This window comes from Molossus molossus, unplaced genomic scaffold, assembly GCF_014108415.1.
Source record: "Molossus molossus isolate mMolMol1 unplaced genomic scaffold, mMolMol1.p scaffold_m16_p_14, whole genome shotgun sequence".
Lineage (NCBI taxonomy): Eukaryota > Metazoa > Chordata > Mammalia > Chiroptera > Molossidae > Molossus > Molossus molossus.
Genome location: NW_023425349.1, coordinates 7,928,118 through 7,947,832, shown reverse-complemented (window position 1 = coordinate 7,947,832; position 19,715 = coordinate 7,928,118). Strand labels below are relative to the sequence as shown.

At 46.3% G+C, this 19,715-nt stretch overlaps 1 protein-coding gene across 2 annotated transcripts in view; it reads left to right on the top strand.

The window, feature by feature from the left end:
* Window positions 1–11,686: 11,686 nt before the first annotated feature.
* The window catches only part of ZBTB34 (zinc finger and BTB domain containing 34), a 33,820-nt gene continuing 25,791 nt past the window's right edge, over window positions 11,687–19,715 (top strand). The window contains exon 1 of one of the 2 annotated variants that reach the window (XM_036261939.1): window positions 11,687–11,736. The gene's annotated coding sequence lies outside the window, so the exon portion shown is untranslated. The remainder of the gene's footprint in view (window positions 11,737–19,715) is intronic. The other variant, XM_036261941.1, reaches the window with a different exon arrangement.

Genomic DNA, 19,715 nt, shown 5'->3' with positions numbered 1-19,715 from the left:
ATCAGGGCTGTCAGGAAGATTAACCCAATGGAATGACATGACCTATTAGACATGTTGTTTGTCCTGCATTCCCTACATGGGCTGAGTGACAAATACCAGGCTTGCCAAGGTGGTTTCCTGGGTGTGGAACGTGCCTGGAGGGAGGGGCCGCCAGAGCCCGGGTAGGCCAAGTTCAAAGCCCGTGATGGGATAGTGCAGTACTACTGGACTCCCGGTGGTCTGGTGGAGTGGGGAGGGCCTGCTGTTAACCTAGGTACAGTAGCCCGAGAACAAGAATCGCAGACGCTCCTTCTAACCTTGTTCTTCTTTGTGGGATTTTTGCCCCTCGCACTGGTCACGTGCCCTCCAGTCATGAATACCAGCCACATTCCAATGAGCAGCTCCTTTCACATAAGTCAGAAACTGCTCCATAATGTACACAAAAAAGGGCTGTGCTCACCCCCTTCTCTCTATGAAGGTCATGACAGAAGAGCAGCTTGCGGGGAGTCTCAAGCACCCCATCCCTATCCACTCAATTAAGTACAGTTCTTTAAAGATGTGGAAGGTGGCTGTCTCCACCCGTCCTCGTTATCTCTCACCTAGATTACTGAGCCAGCCTGGTCTCCCAGTTCCACTTCATCCTTCGCTCATCTGTCAACCTCACTCTTTCATCATGTCACCAAGCTGCTTTGAAACGTCCAGGGGGTCCCCAGTTCCTCCCAAAGTAGGCCCAGATTCTTTAGACTGTAGGCTTAGATTTCCTTCCGGGATTGTCTTCTCCACTCCATCACTCTTCTCTCTGGCCCAGTCTCATATTCCTTGAACTTGCCCTCACTCCCCTATACCCAGGAACATTATTGATGTTCCCTGTTTGGCAGATGCCCACTTTGTCCTCCTCCTGCCCATTAGTCCCACCCCAAATAAAGTCCATTTCTAATGCCACCTTCCCATCTCAGTGTCGTCTGTCCTTCCTTTGGACCCCCAGGAAAGCTCAGGTTGTGTCACTCATGCAGGTGGCATTTGGGTGCACATTGCTAAGCTCTGTGAGACCAGAAGGGAGTTGGGACCTGTGGTGTCTATGTCCACTGCACTTCTGTGTTCCTTATAGCACAGGGCCTGGCACCCCACATATTTGTTCACGTGAAGCCAGAACAGTCTCCTACAGGCTTTAGGAAGGCTTGGTTATGGCAGTGGTCAGGTGAGAGACGGGAGACATCAAATTCTCATTCGGGTGAGAGCTGAAAATGTATGAAACTGTACCATTATTGCCTGTAGTCCCTCTTGTAAATTCTATCACCCAGCAAATGGAGGTTTCTTTTCTTTTCTTTCTTTTTTTTTTTTTATCCTCACCCGAGGACATTTTTTCCATTTTTTGTTCAGATAGAGTGGGAGGGAGAGAAAGGAAGAGAGAGAGAGAGAGGGAGACATCGACGTGAAAGGGACACATCGAGTGGCTGCCACCTGCATGACCCAACCAGGGCCGGGGACAAACTGCAACCGAGGTACGTGCCCTTAGCAGGAACCGAACCCAGGTCTCTCTGGACCACAGGCCGACGTTCCAACCGCTGAGCCAAACCGGCCGGGGCGGGAGGTTTATTTTCTAACCAGCCACCCCCAAGCAGGAACTGCTTCAGAATTGCTGGGTATTGAAAATCTTCGTTGTCACACTCGAGTTGCTCTTCAGGACTCAAGTGTGCCGATTCCCTGGGAGGACCCTGCTGCCTCCCCCACAAGCCTGTGAGTGGCTGCCACCGCCTGGGGCCTGGGCTCAGGAACCCAGAGCTGGTTTCAAACCGCGTCACATACCACAGTCTTACCCGTGGCCGAACTGCGTCTGCTTCTCTGGCCTCTCCCCACTCTTTACACATGGAGGTCGATAATAATTTAGCTGTATTTTATTTTTGAACTTAGAGTGACTAGTGTGGCTGACTTTAAAAAGTGCCTTCTTGTTCTTGGAGTAATCTTGTTAGTCCCAAACTGCTCCTTTCAGAAATCCAGACCCCAAAGAAACCCCCTGCCTTGGGCAGGATGAAAGGAACCTTGGTATTCTACAGAACGCCTGGGAGGCAGCTTGTCCAATGATCAGAGGAGCGCTTTGGGGGGATTATGCAAGATGGAAGAGTAGCTTGGAATCTGTTGGTGGGAGCCCCTTCCCACATATGACTTGTCTGCTCCAGGGCAAACTGTTACATGTTCTTAAAGATTTTCTCCAGTTAGCAGCTCTCCTTTGTAGCCGTCACTGACCCTTGGCCTCTGTCAGAGGTCATGATACAGAACTTGTACAGACTGATCAAGGAAGAGACCCTGGATGAGAGTCCCTCCCCTTTCACTAGGAGAGGAAAGTTGTCTCTTGGTAGAGTTTAATGGCCCCCATAGACACGAGAAAGCTGGGCAGAGTATGCTATTCTCTGGTCGCTCTGAGAGTTAGTTTGAACTTAAAGAAATTTACATAGAAGTTTGCATCATCATTGTGTGATTCATTCCTGGACCTCAGGATTTCCTGCTGGCCACTTGTACTTTCTTTTGTGAAACTGAAGTGTGATCAAGCATAAAAGAGCACAAAGCATAAATGTGTAGCTCAATGAATTTTCACAAAATGAACGTACCCATATCACCAGTACCCAGGTCAAAAAACATGGGGCTCACAGAAACACCAATCAGAAAGAATATATGTACCCCCATGTTCGTAGCAGCACTATTTACAATAGCTAAGGTCTGGAAACAGCCCAAGTGTCCATCAGTAGATGAATGGATAAAAAAGCTGTGGTACATATACACAATGGAGTACTATACAGCTGTAAGAAAGAAAGATCTCTTATCCTTTGAGACGACATGGAGGGACCTGGAAAGTATTATCTAAGCGAAACAGAAAGACAAGTATCATATGATCTCACTTATTTGTGGAATATAATGAACATAACAGTCTGAGGAATGGGGTAGTCCCAGAGATGTGGAAGTGGGGTACAGACTGACAATCTCCAGAAGAGGGGGTGAGGGGAGAGATAAACCACAGAACTTATATGCATGTATGCATGAACAATGGACATGGACAACAAAGTTGGGGACAGGGCAGGGAGGGGGGAATCAGTGGGGGGAAAAAGAGAAACATCTGTAACAAAAATAAATTAATTAAAAAACAAAACAACAACAAAAAAATGGGCTCAAAATTCCCCCCATTCCTCTTTCCAAGAGTAACCTCTCCCGGCTCATAGCACCATAGATTAGTTCTGCCCATCTTTGAACTTTATACAGATAGGGTTATATAGTGCATACCCTGTATCTGTCTTCTTTCGCTTCTGTGATGGTTTCTAGGCTTTATCCATTGTGTTGTGTGTGATTGTAGTTCCCCATGCTCGTTTTTAATTCACTTGTTCTTTAAGTGGGATGGTCCCCAAACTCGCAGCTCCAACTCCATCAGAGTACCGTTCTCCGCAGCAGACTGTTGCGATTCTGAATGAGCTCGTCATACGTATCCTCACCCTGCTGGAAACAGCATTCCCAGCTACAGGGATGAGACGCCAGCAAGGGGAACGATGGGTATTTGGAGAAACTCCTGGGCCAACAATACAGCGTGAATTCTACCGAGTAAAGAAAGGGCCATGCTTACTCTTTGCCTCCAATTCTTTCTTCTGAGTTTCTAGGTCTCCTGAAATGGTCTTTGTAGTGTGCTTTAGAACTCAAGATGGCCTTTCTGCTGAGGATGTTTAACTGGAGAGAGATCTAGAGGCTGAAGCATCAGCAAATCTTAAGGAAGCACTCCACATCGGTGGGTTTCTGGAACACGTGGATGTGTTGGTGGAAGTGAGGTTGTTTCAGGTGACGAGAACGATGTCAGTCACACACTGCCCTTTGCACCTGGGGCATTGCTGTCGCTCATTTCTTAGGGGTGCTCTGCCTGTCTGTCAGCTCTGTGGGAAGGCAAGGGGAGCAACAGCGTCGAGAGGAGCTGGAGTGAGGCCTGAGGAGGGATGGCCTGGCAGGGGATGGTCCTCCCATGGGCAGGATGCTGCCCACTCAGGAGGGCTCCATGAATCTGAACTATCCATGCTCATGGGAGCCAGCTGGAGCCTGACTGTTGTCCTTTCTTTGTTCCTTGTTTTAAAACATTTATTGAGCACGTGCCTTGTGCCCAGCTTTGGGCTAGGCACAGGGACCCCAGTGAGGAACAAGACTCTCAAGTCACAGGAAGCCCCGACAACAGGAAGTGCTGGTAACTTCTAAGAATTGTGAGAGAGCTACACAAGGTCCCTGTGTTGCTGCTCATGCCTGACAGCCGAGTCAGGCTCAGTCCAGGGCTCAGTCTGATGGCTCCCAGGTAGTTGCCACGATAGGGAAGCCTCAGCAGGAGGAGAAATCTCATCCGAACAACCCCCGTGAGTGTACGAGCTGCTGGTTTCTGTGTGTTTATCATACACGAGGCACTTTGTAAAGTACTTTACAATCATTGTCGCCTTGTACTACTCCCAACAACCCTTTGGGATCAGAACACTTATCATCTGCATTTTACCGATGAAACAGAAGTGCAGAGAGGTTAGGCATCTGAACTTTGTCCAATGAGTTTTGACCATAGAAATTGTTCTGTTTATCGCTTGACCGGAAGTTGAGCCTCCCCTAGCCAGACTTCAGGACTGAAAGGTCTGCCTAAGAAGTCAAAGCAGATGAGCGTGTCTAAACTTTGCCAAAACTCCAGGAACTGGAGGAAAAAGAAGCATAAGCTTAAGAGAAGAAGGGAATGGTAGAGTTTACTCACTCGTCTAAACGTCTTATAAGGACAGGTTAGAAAATAGCAAGTGTTACCGTGTGGGTTGTTAGCTACACCAGGCTTCCAAGCTGGGAAACGGCGAAAGTGCTTTGGCCCCAGCCAGGAGAAGAGGTCCATGCCGAGCTCCTGAGAGTCTAGAGCGGCGGGCACCCTAGACAAGTTTAACCTTGGTTTCCGGGTGTTCTGAAAGGCTACTTATTTTCAGAGAGGACAAAAACGGTGTCTTACAAACCAGGGCATTAGAAATAAATAAAAGGCCCAAATACCTCAGTCTTCTTGAATCTTGACTGACAAGAAAGGCATCATCCGCTTTGAACAGAGACTGTTCTCCAGGCAATGAGAGTGGGGGCAATGGAGGGAGGGAGCAGATCAGTTGAAGAGCTTTTCTCAAGTGGCCCGAGGCAAAGATTCCATGGAGTTAAGCTGCTTGATGAAAGGGGAGCCAGAATGACAGTGTCAGGGTGGAGGGGGTTTGGGGGGAAGGAAAAGCCAGGGACACACTGCGATGCCCCTGCATTGCTTCCATTAGCTCAGTGCCTCATACGTTAACAGGTCCTATTGGTTCAGTACCCCCCAAGTGCCAGGCTCTGAAAATCACTTTACCTGTTATCTTGTAGGATTCTCATAACCACCATCTGGAGCAGGCACTATCACCAAGCCCATTTTATAGTCAAGAAAACTGAGGTTGAGAGAGTCTGATTGACTTGCCCAGGGTCTCATGGCTTTTATTATGTGGCCCAGTCTTGGAAATGTGGTGAAAGAATGCCTAGTAATGGTGGAATCACTGAACCTGAAAACAAAGCCAGCCCACCTCTGGGCCAGAGATGGTGGACAGGACGACAGAGCTGAGACTAGGGACAGAGGGAACACAGGAGCTAGGGAGGAGCAGGTCCTGGGGGAACCCAGCAGAAGAGGACTGATCAGAGCAGGGCATGCACACAGGGCTCAGGCAAACCCAGCTCAATGGCAGCAGGGAGGGAGATCGAAGTGAGAAAGGCAGATGTGAGCATCCTCTTGTTTGATAGAGAAGTAAGGCAAGAACTTCAAAACTCTGTCATTGATGATATACCGTCCTCTCCCCTTCCCTGCTCATTTTTCGGTAGCCCTTCTCCCCATCTAACATACTCTATGTTTTGTTAGTTTATGCCTCTCTTTCCCTAATAGCATGTATGATTCAGAAGGGAGATTTTATTCCTGTTGACTTCTATATCCCCAACACCTAGAGCAATGTTTGGCACTTAATTAGCACCCAATAAATATGTGTTGAATGAATAAATACGCAACCGCACCGTCATGACAGGGGTCTCTCAGGCACTGTGCCTCCACTGCCCAGCAGCTCTGCTCTGAGCCTGGGGATCTCACCTGCCCTGTCGGGACTCCCGCTGTCACTGAGTGTGAATGAGCAAGGCGAGATGCACAGGGATCTAGGACACAGGGTCAAAAACCATGTGCTGAGCACCCTCTTCATGCTCAGCAATAGTATTAAAAAAAAAAAAAAAGCAGAGGTCACGCTCGCCATTAACATATGTTTACATTGGTCAAAACTCATATCTTACTACATAAAGTTGATTAAAACAAAGAGAAACAGCATGATTTGGGGTGGTGAACACACAATATAGAGGATGTCTTATAGAATTGTACACCTGAAACCTATATAATTTTATTAACCAATGTGACCCCAATAAATTCAATTAAAAACAAAGGAAACAAAGATGGCCCTGGTTGGTTTTGCTCAGTGGTTAGAGCGACTCATTGGTTCATGGGTTCGATTCCGGCCAAGGGCATCTACCTCGGTTGCGGTTCGCCCTGGCCCTGGTTGGGGTCGTGCGGGAGGCAACCCGTCAATGGGTCTCTTTCATATCAATGTTTCTCTCTCTCTCCTTCTCTTCCTCTCTCTCCCTCCCACCCTATTTGAACAAAAATGGAAAAAATATCCTTGGGTGAGGATTAAAAAACAGAAACAAATATAAACTCTCCTCCTTCTTCCATAATGCCTGGGATCATTCACAGTCCCCTGGGGATTCTGTTCCCAAAGAGCTCCCCTCCTTTCTGATTCTGATGTGAGGAGGAAAGGACTAAAGGACTAGCAGAAGGAAAGAAAAAAGAGAGAGAGATTAAAGAGATCCCCTCTGTCCGGATCCTCATATTCAAAATCTTTAGTGAGGCTTTCAAACAATCAGATGCCATGACTTCATTTTAAACAGCTCTCAACTCAAGAAAGAGATGAAGTCACGTCCAAGGTCAATGGGACTATTTGCTCTAGAAAAATTTACTTAGAGGGGAAAGATTCCATCTCCCCAGGCATCTTTTTAAAAGTCTTGGTCATCAAAGTCACCTGCAAAGCCCTCTGACTTCCCAGCCAAGGAGAGCAATGCTTCTGGTCCAGGGTTTGACAGACAGGATGTTGGTTTTACATTAAACCCATGTGGCGACGTGAACACTCTTCACGAGCAGTTTGCTCACTCCATTGAAATCCATGCCCGGCAGGTGTATGCCTGGTTTAGAACACTCAGAGCACCAAGTCACCTTTTTAAACCAGGCTAGCTCTTTGCAGATGTCTTCATTTTACTGACTAGTCAGTCATCTGTCAGTGAGAAAACGGGAGTTACAACAGTCCAACTTAAGACATAGCTTTCAAGAATGCCATTGCTTCTGAGCTTTACTCTGGATTTATTGACTGTGTTTGGGGCAAAAACACAACCAGGTTAAATATACTCATTGACTGTTATGATGTCTTCTGATTCCAGGAATGTTTAAGTGTGAACAGGAACACATCCTTTATTTAAAAAGGAAATTTAGTAATATCAGGCCCCATCTTCAGATGAGTAAGAAAATGTAAAAAGAGTGATTCACCCAAAGCAACTCTAAGGACTTCTCCATTCTCTTAACCAGATTACACCTACCACAGTATATAGGAGGGCATGTATGAAACTTTGCGATTCATGGCTTGGATGAATACAGTACCACAAAAAAGTGTATGTAGTCATGTACCCTCTCCTGGAGTATAGTCACCCTTCTGACCAGTAGGTGTGTCCTCTGCAGGAACTGGGGCAGAGAGGAGCCATGCAAATGTCCTGAAAACCATACTTTTCCAGTGAGAATTCCTTGCAAATGTGAAAGGCCTTTCTCTTCTCACCTGTCATCCTTATGGGTCAAGGAAACTGCGAAATAGGGGCTGTCAAGATCAGGAGATCGTTTACACAGATGGGGAGACTGGGTAGTAAGGTGTGATGAAGACAAAAGGGGAAGACAAAAGGGGGTTCATTCTCTCAGCTCATTCATTCATTTATTCATTCCTGTTTCACTCAGCAAATATTTATTGCTGCCCATTCAGTACCAGGTTCTCTACAGGGTGCAGATCAATTAAACAGCCAGTATGGCTCACTGGTTGAGCTTCGATCCATGCACCAAGAGGTCGCCGGTTTGATTCCCAGTAAGGGCACATGCCCAGATTGTGGACCCGATCCCTATTGGGGGGCATGCAGGAGGCGGCCAATCAATGTTCTCTCTCATCAGTGTTTCTATCTCTCTCTCCCTCTCCCTTCCTCTCTCCAAAATTAATAAAGAAAAAAATAATTTAAAAAATTTTTTAATAAACAGCCCCTGCCCTCAAAGAATTTAGACTTAGAAGCAAAAATAGATAACCACTCATCATCTATGAATTCAACAAATTTTTATGGAGTACCAAGCACTGGAGAAACAGCAGGTCAGAAGTCAGACAAGGTCTCATCCTCACAAAGTTTACAAGGTAGTGGTGGGGGACACAGATATTAAACTCATAACTGTACAAGTAATTCATTAATCACCACTGTGGTTAACACAAAGGAGAAGTAGAGCGTGTCGGCAGAGTCGACTACAAGGGGCAGTGCTGGAGGATCGGCAAGGAACCGGACAGAGCAGCAGACCGGGAAGGAAATGAAGGTGGAGCAGGACTCCAGGGCAGCGTCTGATCCAGTGGGTGTCAGCAGGGCTGAGGTCAGGGCCCAGGCCCACCCAGAGGCTGCACAGGTGAGACACAGGGGGAGGAGACAGCAAGCTCTCTCTCCAGGAAGTGAGAAAAGGCCTCATGGAAATGGGTGGGGCTCTGGAAGCCATCCTTTCTCCCCTGCTTTCTTGCTGACCAAGAATATTTATTGAGTGTGTCATGCTGGAAGCATATATTACTCACCGAGATAAATGCCATCACCCTCCTTACACAGACGAGGAGGTCAATGCTCAGCAGGGTGAATGCCTTGCCCCAGGTCAGATCACCGAGCTCCTGTGTGGTTGAGTGGGGACTGGGACCGGGACCTCATCAGCCACAGCACTCTACTGCCCGGTCTTGGCTATGGGAAGGGAGACTACAGGTCACTCTATGCTACAGAGGCAACCAGGTGGAAGGAACCCTGACCGACTGGGATGTCCTAGAAGTCAGTGGACATCTTGGGACTGACTGGGGAGACAGACTCCCCATGCTGGCCCAGAACTACTCCAGTAGTGAGGCAGGTAGGTGGAAGGGGCACACTAAGTGGGTCCCAGTGAGGAGCGCATGAGTGAGGCAACTCCAAATAATTCATATCATTGTTTTAAGGGATACTCATGACTTACGTGTGTCCTGTAAGGACTCCGACAGGTGCCAGTACAGACAATAAGTTTTACCAAACTCTGGGGATTTCAAAGTGGGCCAGAGCCATGTAGTGGAGCCTGACTTCCAACAGAAAAGGTCTCTGCGGAGGAGAGGCTGGGATCAGGTAACCTGGCTATCCTGACTCTCCAAGGGCTCAGGAATCTGAATAGGTGAGAAGTGGAGAGTCTGGCCATGTCTGTCCTAGGAAGAGAGAAGAGGGAAGAAGGAAAGGGGAATTCACTTTTACAAGCACTTCACATACTATCTCAATTAACACGTGACATGGAGGGGAGGCCAGCTGATGTATTTTAACCACGTGCCTTGGAAGAAGAGGAAGTGGAACACAGATACTGGCAGACGCCAGCTGCCACTGTCACAAATGCTGACCCCATTATAGCAAAACCCTTGCTTGACTGGATTGAAGATTAACCCCAGAATTTGAGGAAATGTGAATTTGATTATTTCATAAATACTGAGGTGGAAACTGGATGGATACCTATGGAATAAATTAAAATGAGTCCCATACACCACCCTCCAGACTCTTCTTGATTTCAAATAGGCTAAAATGCCATGAGATTATGGGAAAATAGAAACATGTATCCCAATAGTGAAGAAGTGACAATTTTTTAACTAAAATAAATTGATCGAGATTATGATCAGCTCAACAACAGCAAGGGCAGGGGACTGGAAAATATATGAGTTTAATGGCCCAATTAAGTGGGGGAATAATGAGTGTTCAATGGACAGATGGCCAATAACTTTGAGACACTTGGCACAAAAGTTAAATACTTAGGAACATTTTAGTCTATATAGTCCTTAACGACACGCAAATACTGTACTACAGCCAGGAAGACCCCAACTCTTAGTAACAGATTGAGCAAAATTCAGTTAAAATGATGAGGCCTACCACACTGGTCTGTAGGGACACAAGCACTCATTCGTAGGCATGTGATCAGCCCATGGTCCTGGCAAGATGATGCAGTCCTGTGCCCTTGAGTTCACTGATCTTACTCTTGGGGACAGATCTCAAGGAAACAGCTCAAGAGGAATAGTAATTAGAGTGAGACTGTCTGCCCATGCGCCTGCAGTTAGAAACCAGTTACTTAAAATTCTGTGTTTGGAATATTTCATTGCCTTAAGCTCCTGTCTGGAGTCAGAGAGACAAAGGAGCTCATCTTCTCTGACATTTAGCTGTGTGACTTTAGATATGTCACTTACCTCTCTGAACCTCAGTTCCCTTATGAATAAAATGGGGGTAATAATAGATGGTTACCTCCTGGGGTTATGTATTAGGGGTCATATCTATAAAGTGTGTACACAGTGCCCTGCACAGAGTGTTTAACAAAGGGTAGCTGTTATTACAAGATGGCTACTGGATGGATCCTGGAGAGAGAGTTCCTGCTTGCAAAGGATGAAGTAGCATCAGGAAGTCTCAGCTTTATACCCTGAAGAGGAGCCAGTATCTTTGACTCCTAGTTTACTTTTATTTCAAAGTCATAAAAAGGAAGATAGACCTCTGTCCACTACGGAGTCCACCAAAGTGCCAAGAGAGTTCTTTAAAGGGTGTTAAATTCGCCCAAAGCCGAAAGTAAAATGCTGGGCAAGGCTGGCACTCTCACCCCAGTGCCAAGATTGGGGTGTCTCCAAAAATCTGGCAATGCACATTTTTGAGACCTGCTCTGTGACAAGGGCTTTATAACCTCAATTTCGTAATTTTCATCTCCATTTTGAAAGAGAGGAAATCTCCCCAAGGTCCTATATTAGGTAACCGGGTATGGCAGGTCCCCAGGCCCCTGCTCCGAACCACTGCCCCTCACTGCCTTCAGCTGCCTCGCCAGGTGCAGCTTGAGTTAAGAGGCAGGCGCCTTTCGGAAAGGCTGTGAAACCAGGGTCTCGGAAGGAGAAGGCTGAGCCGGGGTGGGCACAGGCCCCTGGTGCTGGCGTGTCGAGGGTCCTGACCTCCCTCCCACCCATTCCGCTCCGGGAACCCCAGAGCGCGTCCCGCTGCGGAGCCCTCCTCCCGCCGGCAGGGGGCGCCGGGAGGACCGCGGGCCGGAGGCTTGGCGAGCAGAGCCGCCGCCGCTCCCTTCTGGAGTCGGGACCAAGGCTGCAGCTCGCCCAGTCGTACGTAGCAAGGCTCCGGGACGTGCTCGGGGCGCAATCCGGGACCCAGAACCCCGGCGAGAGGCCCCCGCCGCCGCCGCCGCGCCGCCGTCTCGGTCCACGCCTGCCCGGAAGAGCTGGCGCCTAGGGGGCGGGGTCGAGAAGCGCTTCCGGGGGCGGGGGGCGCGGGCTGGGGCGGCTGCCGGAGCGGCGGGGACGGGCCTGGCGCCGGCGGCGGCGGAGGGAGCGCCGCGGGCGGGCAATGTGAGCGCGGCGCTCTCGGCAGGTGAGGCGCGCCGGCCGGGGACGACTGGCGGCGGGCGAGGCTCGGGCAGAGCTGGCGGGGCTGGGGGCAGCCCCCGGCCGATGTCCGGCTCCCTGTGGGCGCGGCGGGGCGGGAGCCTCCGCGCCTGGTCAGTCCGGCGGGCCGGCGGGTGGGCGGGCGGCACGGCTGGAGCCCAGGCCGGGCGGGGTCGGGAGGCCCCGGGCACCTGCTCGGGCCAGGCGCGCGCTTCCGAGGGGCCAACAGCGCCCGGCTCGGAGTCCACTGGCGGGCCAAGGGGTCACGCTCGGCCAGCTGCCCTGGGCTCTCCAGCCTCCGCCCCGGGCGTCTGGGGATCCCCTGCTTCCGGGCCCTTCGCCCTCGGGGGCGCTACCCCTTTGTACGAGGCCAGATGGGTGAAACCCCTGGATAACCGGGCCGGGCCGCGGGGTTGGCCCTGCTGGTGTTTGCAACGGAGCTCTTGCCCCAAGCCACCGCCTTTCTCCCGGCGGCACGTCGTGCTTGGCCCTAGACGTCTCCATGGTCACTCTCCCCCTCAGTCGGTCCTGCCATTACCGAGGGCTGGGTGGGGGTGTAAACAGTGCCCTAGGCTGGGCGGCTGTGCTTTAGGGTGGCACCGGTCTGGGAGTCCCGGTCCTGAGGCTTTCAGCAAGCCTCTTCCACGCTGGGCCTCAGTTTCCCCATCTGGTCAGTGAGGGTTTTAACATTAGCTCTCTGAAGATCCTCCCAACTCTACCATTCTGTGTATGTCTGAAATTGGAAGGGCTGTCCCTGGTTCAAGATATTGGGCAGTTTCACTGAAGACTTTGTAAATAGGGACTTTTTGGCCACTTAATACACTAGGTTTCAGACAGGCTTTAAAATGATTCCAGGAAGCGTTTCTAAACCTTACCTTACTCAATCCACCCCTTGCTTTTGTGCCTACTAGTAGTCAATCACATCTCTCTGAGTTTCTGCGTGTAACATTTTTGTTGTTGTTTATATTTGCCCATTTTCTCTTTGTTCCCTAGTCCAGATCCTCTTTGCCTCACATATGGGTTATTGCAACAGCTTCTTAGCTGGTCTCTGACTTTAGAAGTCCCCTCCCCACTTCCACCATCCTTCCTTATGCTAATGCCAAACTTAATATAGGAAGTAAAAAAAAAAAAGAGTTGAGTGTTTGCTTGCTTATTAAATGTCAAGATGCTGTTCCATGTGGTGGGGGAAGGTAGTAGAAGACACTCTTAGAGTCTCCGAGCAGGTTTGCACTGGGTGCTGAGACTTGACCTGTGAGAGGCACTTTATTACACAAGGCTGTGTGCTGTAGAATTAAGAGCAAGAAGAGATGGAGGTTGTTATAAGCCAAGTGGTCCAGGAAGGCTTAAAGAGGGAGTAGGGTTTGAGCTGACTGTTAAAGGGTGAGTAGGCTTCAAATAGGAAAAGAGGAGTCAGGTGCAGTGATCTTATGGAATTAGTGAATAGACCAGAGTCCTTGCAGAGAAGGGTTCATATAGGAAGGGAATATGAGGAAGGATTGGTTGGGTTAGTTCCTGAAAGAACTTAACGCTAGGCCAAAGCTGGAACTATTCTAAAGGCAGTAGGGGTGGTTCCTGATCATTTGTAGCAGAGAAGGGAGAGCTTAGGGGCCAGGTGATCAGCCAAGAGGCCTCAGCATTTATACCACTCTTCAAAAATGAACAGTAGCCTCTTGCCTGCCACATTGTGTTTAGCCATTGCCCACCCTGTCTTTTCAAGGCTCTCCTTGATTGGCCCCTCCTCACCTACCTGAACCTTATTCCCTGCTTCTCTCTCCCCGACCCTGGCCCCTTTGGGAACGAATTCATGACTGTCTCTAGGGCAGTGATTTTCAGCTGGTGTGCCACAAGAGTTTTTAAAACATGTGATACCTGACTAGTCAGGGGCACTGACCTCTTTTCCTTTAGATGGTCAAATTAAAAGAAATGATAACAGCCAACACAACAATAGCTGTCTGGTGTGAGTGAATGAATCAAAATTATACCTATTTTGTTGTTGTCACATCAGCAAAAAGTATATTTGTATGTGTACTGCAGAATTTTAATAATTAGTTTATGTGTGCCGTGAGATGAAAAGGGTTGAAAATCGCTTCTCTAGGGCTTTGCTCCTGTTGTTTCCCCTTCTGAAGTACTGGCCTCCTTTTTCTCCTCTGTGTAAATTCTCCATTTCACTTCCTTCAAGCCCCTGCTGAAGATATACTTCCTCCAGAGGGTGTTCCCCGGCTGCCCTACCCCCATGCCTCTGTGGCTCAGGCTCAGAATCTAAAGCCCAGGGTTCAGCATTTGTTCCTTGCTTAATAAACTTGTTCTTGTCCGAAGCAGAGTGGGAGTTTTTTGAGTGCATTGGGCCGTAATACATGTCCCTGAGCCCTTGTAGTATCTAATACTATAGCTGGACTTTTTAAATAGGCACTCAAATACTTCTTGATTTTTGCTGATAAACAACTTTTTTTTAAAAGGACGTTCTGTTATCAGCTTTTCCTGTCTTATGGCACATGTCTAATGCTGCCATTCAAGGTGGATATTTTTCAGTTTTAATACTTAGGGTGCCGATAACATAAATTTTTGAAACATTAAAATGTTTACTCTTATTTGTGAGGAAAGGAAAACAAAGTCATGTAATTATTTATTTAGTGGCTGTGAGGAAAGAAAGACCATCAGCTTTGGAATCAGACAGGCCTGGGTTGGAATCCCAGCAAGGCTACTTATAGCTCGGTGAACTTGGGCAGTTTATATAATGTCTCAGCCTGTTTTCTCACCTGTAGTGTGGGGATAAAATCTACTTCATGGGGTTGCTACGAGTTTTAAAATGAAAAAATGTTTACGAAGAGCTGGCAAACTTGCAGCACCTAGTAACTGCTTAATACATTTTTAATCATCATTCTTATTAATATTAGGTGTAAATGTATCATGGTGAGGAAGTGAAAGGTTGCTGAACCTCATTGTATCCACTGACTTGGTTTCTGTATGTCCCCGGATCCTGCTTCTACCTTCCAGCTCAAGCATGAATCTAGAATGCCATCACTGTCTCTTACTCCCATTAATTTTCATGTTACTCTTATTTGAATTCTGCTTAATGTTTTTCAGTCTGCTTAACTGTGTTCATTTAATGTTTTGTAGTTGACAAACTGTTGAATTTAGCTTAGTGAAGGTCATCAGCTGAATGCAGTTTAATTTCCAATGGTAATTTTCTGATTGATATTGATGGCATGGATAAACCTCATGGAAGAAAGCAATTCAAGGTGAGCTTTTCTATTCCCCTTGTCATAAGAGGCGAGACTTAATGTATTTTCCAGGTCCAGTGCCCACTGAAATGTCAGCTGTAAGCAGATATAGGATGCTGCTCCTTGACTCTTTTTGAGTTCTTTGCCTTCAGAAAGCATACTCATTATTTTACTTGAAACAAGTCTTTCTAATTCATGATTGGAACTTGAAACATCTGTTTGCCCACTTCATAGACATAAGTAAAAAGAATGGCTATTATGTAGAGAAATGGGTACAGACTACTCAAAGTATAGCAAATTATAACCCCTTAATTATCTCTGTGTCAGTGTAATGATACATCCTTAAGTGAAAATTCTCTTTCCACTCAAAACTGATCAGTGCGGCACCAATAAAAACCCTGCTTCTCACCAGTGTGCCTGAATTCAAATCTTACTCTTACAGGATTTAAGAATTCTGACTCTGGAGACTGATAAATCAAGGTTCAAATCCTGACTCAGCCAGTTTTAGTGACTTTGGGAAAGGCTCTTAGTCTCTGAGTTTGTTTCCTTGTCTGTAGAATAGGGATAGTTGCAGTATCTATCTCCTAGTGTTGTGAAGATTCAGTGAGCAGGTAAAGACATAGTAGGAGCTCAATAATGGTTGGTTTCTAAGATTGCCAGTAAGGTTAAAGAGGCTGTTCCTACCCTGCTAGAAAAGCTCAGAAGAAGCTTCTGATGTTTTGCAAGACAAACTCCACTGTGAAACCAAACCACACTCTCAGAATTAGTGTATCCGAGCAGCCTTGGAAAATGTTAACGCCTTGGTGGGAAATCTTAACAGTTTGGATAAAAATGTTCTTTCAGGCTCACATGAATTAATGCAGTAAGAACTCTAGACTTGTTTTCTTTTAAATTAGGATGAGTGCTTCATGAATATCCATTGCAGAATGCCATTTTATTTATTTTTTTCTTGCCTGGGGTTTCAGCGGCACCAGAATGTTTCTTGTTATTCTTATTCGGCTGCTGCTTTCTAAAGGATTACATTGTAATTCATGACAGCTCAATTTTAGTTTTGATCTAGACCCAGGCAGAAATACCTAGAAAAGTTATTTTTATATAGTTTTTACTGCTGCTCTCATGCCTGTCGCCCATAGTGCTTCCATCTGTGGACTTTTAAGTGACTTTTTGTATGAGAACGAAAATTAGGTATCTTCAGGTCTCCGGGGCCTGATAGGGAAAGCCTCGCTTGAGTTGTGTCTCTATTATCAGCAAGTGACTGAAGCCAGCAGGTGCATGTCTCGGTTTGGAGTCATGAGTATCTTGATTGAGAATTGTGGGTACCTCTCGGTGCCTTAAACTACTTCCAAATTTGCAACCTTACTTTCCTTTCTTGGAAGTGTCACTGGGTGTTTTTAAGTGAAGTGGAGCACATTAGAGTGTTGATGGGCTAGAGGGGAATGAGCTATCTTGTTAGATTTTGCCTGCTGACCGAGATGGTCCTATATCTCTTGGGTCTTCAGCAGAAAAAGTTGAAAGCTCAGGGTGCAGCTGTGGTGGCAGTCATCAGTTTTGAACCACCAACTTGGTTTAGATTGTGTCAGCTTCCTTATGCTGAGAGCCCCTTCTGCTGGACACACAGTCCCTGCCCTCAGCTCAGCTCAGCAGCGAGAGTGTGAGAGCTCAGCAGCATGGGAGGCTCAGAAAATCAGCCCTTCGCTAATGGCTTGTACACTTTTGTTCCGGTTGTCATTACAGGGAAACGGTTACAGGGCTTTACCCAGGGATAGGGATTTCAAGGAGCATTTGGGTGTTTTGCCCAGATGACATTTAAGTGTCCTTTCTCATCTTTAGGTTCTCTTCAAAATGGGTCAGCAGTAAGAGAAGATGTCACTGTTTTGGTTTTCATTGTATGGTTTCCTTACAGCTTAACAACACATGATGCAGAAATGATGTGCTAAGGAGAGGGCTAGCTGCAGATGTTACCTCTTTAATGAGATGTCATGTTATAGTACTTCTTTTATAGGAGCAAACAACTTTTCTGTTCTCAGCTATCTTTTTTCTGTCTTTTCTCCTGAGTAACCTCTTCTTACCACATCCATCCTCAGTACAGTTTTTGGTTACTCCCAAATTGGTATCTTAAGGTCTTGTTTCTCTGCAGTTCCAGCCCCATGTTTCCCACTGCTTATTGGACAGCTCTTCTCAGGTGCCTAGTGGGTAACCTAACTCAGCTTGTCTGAGGCTGAACTAACTTGCCTCCCAGAATGGATAACACCCCTCAGTCTCCAAACCCTGTTGAGTCCTTCTCCAAACCCATGTTCAAATTGGCTACTGCCTGATTTGGTGTGAGTTTTCTCATCTAGCGTTCAAGGCCTTCCACATTCCAACTGTGGTGCTCTTTTCCATGTCACCCCTTGTAACTGGACCCTGGCCACTACTCAGACATTTCTCTCCGCTCTGCTCTGCTCTGCCACTACTTCCATCTGGAGTGTTCTTTGTGTTCCATTTAAGTACAAATCCTGTCCAGATATTACTTCCACCATGAAGTTTTTCTTTGTTCATTTTGAATTTTAAAAAATCTCTTTTTGGTCAAAACTAATCAGTGTTAATCATTGTTTCTCATAGTTTTATGTTTCTGTCTCTAGAATTGGTTGATACACTAATTATTCATTTGCAGTCTATCTTTCTCTAGATTCCTTGGTTTAAAAAATTATATATTTTTAGGTAAAATCCTATAACATGTCTTAGAAAATTTTTTAGCTAGAATAATGCAGCTATGTGATAAAAACAAACAAACATATATACACAAAATAAAGTCTGTTTCCCTTCTGTCTCTCCAGTCCTTAATCCTTATTCCCCAAGTCACCACCATTAATAGTTTCATGCTAAAAGCCTACAGTAGCATATATTTATTCTTTTAAGAAAAGTACATATATCTTGTTCCGTATCTTGCTGGTTTTGGCTAAGTGTTAGAGCTTATCAAAGCATACAGATCTATCTAGTACTTTTAATGGCTGCAAGTGTTTCATTGTTGATTTTTTTTTTTTTTTTAATCCTCATCCGAGGACATTTTTCCATTTTTTGTACAGACAGTGTGGGAGGGAGAGAGAGGAAGAGAGAGAGAGGGAAACATCGATGTGAAAGGGACACATCGAGTGGCTGCCACCCGCACGACCAACCAGGGCCGGGGACAAACTGCAACCGAGGTACATGCCCTTAGCGGGAACCGAACCCGGGTCTCTCCGGACCGCAGGCGGACGCTCTAACCGCTGAGCCAAACCAGCCAGGGCTGATTTTTTTTTTTTAATTAGTCTCTTAAGGTTGTTTCCCTCTCTTTATTATTATTTTTTACTATGGCAAATAAAAGTGCTCAGTACATTATCCTAACAGACCTTTGTAAATACTGTATATTTGTAGGCTCAATTCCCAGTAGGTAATTGTGGAGCAAATGGTAAATGCCTTTTACATTTTGGTCACTATTACCAGATTATCTCTCAGGATTATACTTTCTAGCCTTTTAAATGTGCGCAAATCTGATGCATTACAAATGGTATCTCGTTTTTTCTTTTTGTAATTCACAAGCATTTAGTTATGAATAAAGCTAAACATCTTTTCGTGTGTTTTTCGGTCCTGTGTCTTCTTTTTTTTTGGACTGTTAATATCTTCTGCCCCTTCTTCCATAGGATTTTCTGTGTCACCCTAGTCTGTTTGATTGATAATATGAATTAAGGAATTTGGGAAGTAGCCCTTTGTCAAATGTGATGTATTTTTCCTCACTGTCATTTATCTTGGGGGATATTTTTTGGGGGTGCTTATAAACTATGTTACCAAATGTATTTGTCTCTGCCTTTGTGGCTGCAGGGACTTATGTCACATTTGAAAAGGCCTTTATATCATTATAAAAAACTCATTAGTGCTTTCTTTCAGCTACTTTTTGGTGATAATCAAGTCTTTTTCAAATTCCATCATAAGAATAAAATGGCATTAAGTGGAAAATAATGAACTCTCCTTTCATCCCCGGTTGGTTTAAAAGAAATTGGTAAACCTGCACCACATTTAAAAACTTGGATTTTCATATATAAGTGTTATCATATATAAGGGCAGTCATTGCCTTTTTGCCTCTTTTGCTCAAAACTCAGTGGGAGGAATGGGGTGAAAGGAAAAGCAGAGTGTCATTTAACTGGTACCTGTTCACCCTCTGAGGACCAGTGTGTCTGTTAAAAAGTATCGTCAGCTGGTCTCCCTGTCTTTGCGAAGTGGCTTTTTTTATTTTAAAGCTCCTTTAGTTAAAATGTGTTTCTTCTTAGTGAGTTTTGGAATCAGGATTAGGGGTATCATTCCCTTGTTTGTTGCATTTCAGAATGACATCTCTTCGGGGTGTGGTGATATGTTCTGCAGTTTTTTGGGTGGGATCTTACAAAGATTTCAAGTAGCTTTACTAAACCGTGTTGTCATATGGTCTTGCATCAGATCTTAGTTTTATTTTCAGAGCACGTTTGCATGTTTATTTCTGGGACTCCTCTCCTTCACTTTTTACTTCAGAACTGTGGGAGGACTGTCCCAGGCTGGCTTGTATGGTAATTTATAGGCGGTACCACTCTCCCCTGAGGTTTGTGCCCACAGTCCTCACTGTGTAAATGGCCTCCTCCTCTGGTTGCCTGGTCTGCTTTCACTCCCCAGCATGTGCCCATTTTCTTCCCCGAACCTGCCTGTTCTCCATTCCTTGTGGTTCTGTCTAGCACTGGCCTTGCTGCTGTTCTCGGTGCTT